Below are 5,994 nucleotides of genomic sequence, written 5' to 3'. Positions count from 1 at the left end.
ATGCGAATTGATGCGGGCGTCAAAATTTACGCAAATTGATGCGGGTGTCAACATTTTTGACAAAATTTTTGGCGAAACGGGAGAAATTCGTCTAGCACTAGAACGGATACTTTATTTGGTGTATCCAAAGACAGTTGCCAAAATAAGGCAACTATCCATCGAGTTTACCACGTTTAATTCCTCATTGATGCACCAGTGATCCCCCAACGTTTTTGTATTGTGTGTATTTTCATTGAGGGTTTATTGGGTATTTGGTTGTTTTTGTGTAACTTTGAGTGTCTTTACACTGAGTAATCTTTGTATAAAAATTTCCTTCCAGATTAGTATATTTATTTAGATTTCATATAAATATGATTTGATGATTAGCTCCCATTAATATTTTTGTGGTCATTTTAATATAAAGCATACAAGGTAAAAATCCATAAATAACTTTAAGTGATGTCACTTAACTTATTGTAATTTGTGCATTATAACAAATTACCTACTCCCTTTGTAATTCCCTTGGTATTTAATCACGCACTAGATCAGAAATGTGTGTTGAGTCATACAAGGATGGATAGGTAGCCTAGTTATGTAAAATTAAAGGGCATGTAAAGGCAAAAAAATAAAATCCCATTTTTACTTTCTTTAATGAAAAAGAAACTTATCTCCAATATACTTTAATTAAAAAATGTGTCATGTTTTTATAAGAAACCTGACTGTATGAAGTGAAATTCTTCCTTCATTTACTGCTGTGGATAGGAATTGTCAGATGGTCCCTAACAGCTGAGCAGGGAAACAATCATACTTATGAACAGCAGGGGGAGCTCCCGCCTTACTTCCCAGCCATGCAGAACTCAAGCAGCTTTGTTTATGACGATCCCTAAGCAGCCCAGACCACACTGAGCATGTGCACAGTCTTAGTCTTGCAAAGATGTTTAACAAAGTTACAAGATGGTGACCCCCTGTAGCCAACTTTGAAAGCTTAAATAATTTGTTTGATTAGGCTTGTGGTGCAGTAAGTTCATGTTTATATTTAGTATACAAAATACAGCATTTCTAGCCTTATTCTATTTTAGACTTTACATGCCCTTTAACAGCTTGTATTCAGTTCACATATGTGTTCAACAGTAAGAAATGTAAATCAGTTCTATGCCCTCATTATTTCCACTTTGTATAAATGCTGTGTCAGGGCTGTTGATGGACACCTATATTATAAGTTCTCAGAATTGTCCTTGCTACTCTGGAACATCTACATTGGCAAATATTATTTATCTATACCAGGTAACATTCACCTGGTCACACAGCCAATGACAGGCTACCAAGCTACTGAAATGTTCTCATAAGATTATTATAGTAGGAAGCTTCTGAGAGGCAGTTGTCCAGTCATGGAATTGCTGTTTAGACAAGGTTGAAACTGTAAACCAATAACGATGAGCAACATTTTTAACCAGGTTACGCTACGTTACGCTATGCCCATATGCTCCAAAGGGTGAAAAATATTGTTGCATGTCTAATTTAAATAAATTTTGCTCTGAAAAAAACCCATGAGCGCAATGTAAAAAAAACCCATTATTGTGGCCCTTTAAACTACTGCGAAGTCATTAGTAGTTCTGCGAGAAGCTTACTGGCTCCTCTTTGCTTAGCATTGAAATTTCTAGACTTTTGGATCAGCTGAAAAAATTCCATCTTCAAAATCCTACCTTTTCCCCAAACAAAGCACCTCTATCAAAACTCTTTCACACATTCCATAATATTGTATTTGTTTTCTCTTTCACAAATCTATACATGTCCATTATGTTTATAGATCAAGAGTCAAGTCAAGAGTGAGTTTATTTTCATTCCATCCATATACTTTTGTACAGTACACAGTGAAACGAAACAACGTTCCTCTAGTACCATGGTGCTACACAACACAACATAGATGTACCGGACAACAGACAAAAAGTGCAAGTGCAAAAATATGCAACTCCTGCAAGACAGGTCAGCAAAGTGCAGGGACAGGACAAGACAGTGCACACTCGGTAGATGCAATATGTTAAGTAAATAATGCTAAATGTCAGACATGATGGGTGTATCATTGTGACATGACAGTAGCAAGAACATGATAAATAACGTGATAAAGTGCAGATGTGCTCATGGGGAACAACTGTATCCAATGGCTATTCATCCATGCAATGGCGCACAGTGGCTGTGTAACATTGTGGTATATAGTAAAGTCAGATGGAGTGTGTGTATGAGAGAGATCTGTCTGGTCCCTGAGTATTCTGGAGCCTTATGGCTTGGGGGAAGAAACTTTTACACAGTCTGGTAGTGAGGGCCCTAATGCTTCGGTACCTTTTTACAGATGGCAGGAATGTGAACAGTGAGTGTGAGGGGTGTGTTGAATCAGCCACAATGCAGGTGGCTTTACGGATGCAGTGAGTGGTGTAAATGTCCGTGATGGAAGGAAGAGAGAAACCTAAGATCTTCTCTGCTGTCTTCACTATCCTCTGTAGGGTCTTGCGCTCCATGACAGTGCAGATCCCCGCCCAGACAGTGATACAGCTGCTCAGGATGCTCTTAATAGTCCCTCTGTAGAAGGTTTTGAGTATGGATGGTGGGAGATGGGATAAATGTAACGATGGAACCTCACTGGATCCATGTCAGCTCTGATGTCTGCAGACTGGATTCGATTTAGAAACATGGGTAAATTTATATGGACACTGATTTCATATCTTTTTGACCAATTCCAGACGTGGATTTTGTGGCAGCTCAGACCTCCAAGGAATCTAGCAATGGTGTTTTTGGATTTAGACACAGGCATACTTTTCCATGGAGCAGCATAAAAAGCTTTGTGGAGGATTATAATGGAGCAGTGTGGGGACCACAGTTATTCACAAGGGTTCTTGAGCAGCAGTGTGACTTACCTATTTTTAAGGCACTGGACGATCTCATATGTGTAAATATCTAATTTTTGAACCCATAGCATTTTTATCCCATCTCATACCCATATTGGAAGCAATATTACAAAGTTTCGGAAAAGATGCCAACATTCAACAACTCCTACTTTTTGCATTTATGGAATTACATGAATAAGGGAACAAGGACTGTTTCTGGATCTAACACATTAGCAACTCATCTTTATCAACATCATTGTCCGTATACCTATAAAGAGCTTAAAACAAATCAGGAAAGTCACACAAGCAAACTTACACTACTAATGGACCGATGAAAATAATTTGTACAGCAAATCCAGAAGGATCCCAAAGTTCAGTATTTAATTAAATTGCCCCAGAATTTTGGAGAGGGTTATCTTATGAGAGATACCATGAAAAGAGAATGTAATGGTTGATGTTAACCACCTTGTGCTTTATATATTATGAACTTGCCCTAAAAAAAGACAATTATGCCTTTTAAGTGGTTTAAAAGGCAAAACATTATATGAACACAATATGATATTAGTTTAAAGCCCACAATATCCAATCTCATTTTATGCTACGTGATGGTAGATTTAGACATTGCTATTCGACACAACACTCTGCTTGCAAAACAGTTTTTAACAAAGATCGTGTAATGACGTTAGTTTAAAATTTTGATATTATTTTTCATATTGTTTTATGCAACAAAAAATTGAAATAAAACAATATATACATGCTATTTGTACAAGCATTCAGTATCCATACTTTAATAGTTGTAGTATGTTTATGCAGCAATAGCACAGTTAAGGTACTGACCTATCAACTTCTAATTTGGGTTCTTTCAAGTTTTTTTCATAAAACTCACAAACTCTAATTATCAATTCAAATCAAATTATTTATTAAACTAAAAAAACTTGAAAAATGCAAATATAAAACTTTGTCATCTAAAACTTTGCAAGATCATGTAGAAGTCAATGGGAAATTTACTAGAGGCACACACTATCGTTTCCGACTTTGTGCTGACCTTAGAAATGCCCACACATTGTGGCATGAAACGCGTAAACTAGTCATGCGCATGCACTGCCTATTTATATCACGATATGTGCCTGAATAAAGCCATGTTGTTATAAAGTCAGTGATCTCTATTTGTCCTTCGGTTAGCGCAAAGTCAGAGAATCAATAGTGTGGGCCTGGAGCAGCATACTACCGAACTGCAGAACTCTTGTGAGTACATCGGCAGGGAGGAGACACTATACAAAGTACACAGTGCGGTGAATTCCACCAGACTTATATCCTAGAGGTCTATTTATCAAAATTTTAATTTGTGTAGTTGAAAAAAAAAAGTATGAATGTCTACTTACTTATTACTTTATTTACTATTATCTGAATAAAAAATGCACAAAATAATAAAAACATGTAATGCATCTGAATAAGAATATGAAATACTCGAATCTTTGTGAGATTTTTCGTGCGATTAAAAACAAAACCCCCCAAAAGCCTCTAAAATCTCAAAGCGAAGACTGCTTTTACAATTTGCAAAAGACAGCTTCCATTGACTTCTAAACTTGCCAGCTTTAAGATGGTGTAGTTTTGTATTTTTGTTGATATTAATAAATCATTAATCAATTAAAAAATCTATTTTTTTTTTCAAAGAGTAATTTGTTAAATACACAAAAAGTGCTGAAAAGTTTGATTCTGGAAAATTAAAAAAGAAATCCAAACATTAGTAAATCAGCCCTTAGGTAAAATTTAGTAACCTATTCAGGATTCTTACTTCACAGTTGTCAAGCTGGTACAAAGCTGGACCATCATTGGACACTCATATATTGTGATTGGTGTTCTTAGCTTTTAATACTGGGTTGTTTGCCCAATTCTCTGCTGCCTGCTGATTGATTGCTAGGGGTTACTGCTCCTGTGTAGTGATGGGCGAATCTGTCCTGTTTGCCGAAAAAATTTGCGAAACGCATTGAAGACAATGAGTGTCAAAATAATTTTGACATGCGTCAATTTTTACATGAGTAAAAGTCCAAATGCATTAAAGTCAATGGGTGTCAAAATTATTTTGATGTGCAACAATTTTTATGCACAGAACTGTTTTGTCACAGCGAATTTTTTCGTGGCAAATTTTTGCCACAGTTTTGCAAAAATTTACAAGTGGCGAAATTCGGAAATTCGCAGCAAATCCACGACTGGTGAATAAATTTCCCCATCGCTGATCCTGGGTAAACTCCTGGGTGATTATTTATAATCACTGGGCAAATTTGCACCTGGGCAGTAAACCATGGCAACCAATCAGATGATTGCTTTCAGCATTCAACCTGCAGCTGGCTGAAAAAAATCTAATAACTGATGGGTTACTGCCCAGGTGCAAGTTTGCCCAGTGTTTATAAATGAGCCCCGCTGCCTTTTATTACATAACCCCCTAAGTCTTTGGAGGTATTTACCACCTTAATGCATTACTTTGAAGTAATTCTTTAAAGGGCATGTAAAGTCTAAAATAGAATAAGGCTAGAAATGCTGTATTTTGTATACTAAATATAAACATGAACTTAGTGCACCACAAGCCTAATAATTTATGCTTTCAAAGTTGGCTACAGGGGGTCACCATCTTGTAACTTTGTTAACATCTTTGCAAGACTAAGACTGTGCACATGCTCAGTGTAGTCTGGGCTGCTTAGGGATCATCATAAACAAAGCTGCTTAAGTTCTGCATGGCTGGGAAGTAAGGCGGGGGCTCCCCCTACTGTTCATAAGTATGATTGTTTCCCTGCTCTGCAGTTAGGGACCATCTGACAATTCCTAATCACAGCAGTAAATGAAGGGGGAATTTCACTGCATACAGTCAGGTTTCTTATGAAAACGGTACACCTTTTTAATTAAAGTATATTGGAGATAGGTTTCTTTTTCATTAAAGAAAGTAAAAATGGAATTTTACTTTTTCGCCTTTACATGCCCTTTAAGGCAGGCTCCAGGTTTTTTTCATTTTAGTTGGTTGACAGACTCACATGTAAAACAAAGTCAGGGCTTTGGCTGGGCCTTTGAAGGACATTCACCTATTTGTTTTTGAACTACTCATTATTTTGACTCTGTTTGTGGGATCATAGTCCTGCTGAAA

At 36.8% G+C, this 5,994-nt stretch overlaps 1 pseudogene; it reads left to right on the top strand.

Moving 5' to 3' along the window:
* Positions 1–2,575: 2,575 nt before the first annotated feature.
* Positions 2,576–3,193, top strand: LOC108717486 (annotated as a pseudogene).
* The last annotated feature ends 2,801 nt before the right edge of the window (positions 3,194–5,994 follow it).

The sequence above is a fragment of the Xenopus laevis genome, chromosome 5S (genome assembly GCF_017654675.1).
Source record: "Xenopus laevis strain J_2021 chromosome 5S, Xenopus_laevis_v10.1, whole genome shotgun sequence".
Lineage (NCBI taxonomy): Eukaryota > Metazoa > Chordata > Amphibia > Anura > Pipidae > Xenopus > Xenopus laevis.
This window is presented reverse-complemented; position numbering and strand designations above follow the sequence as displayed.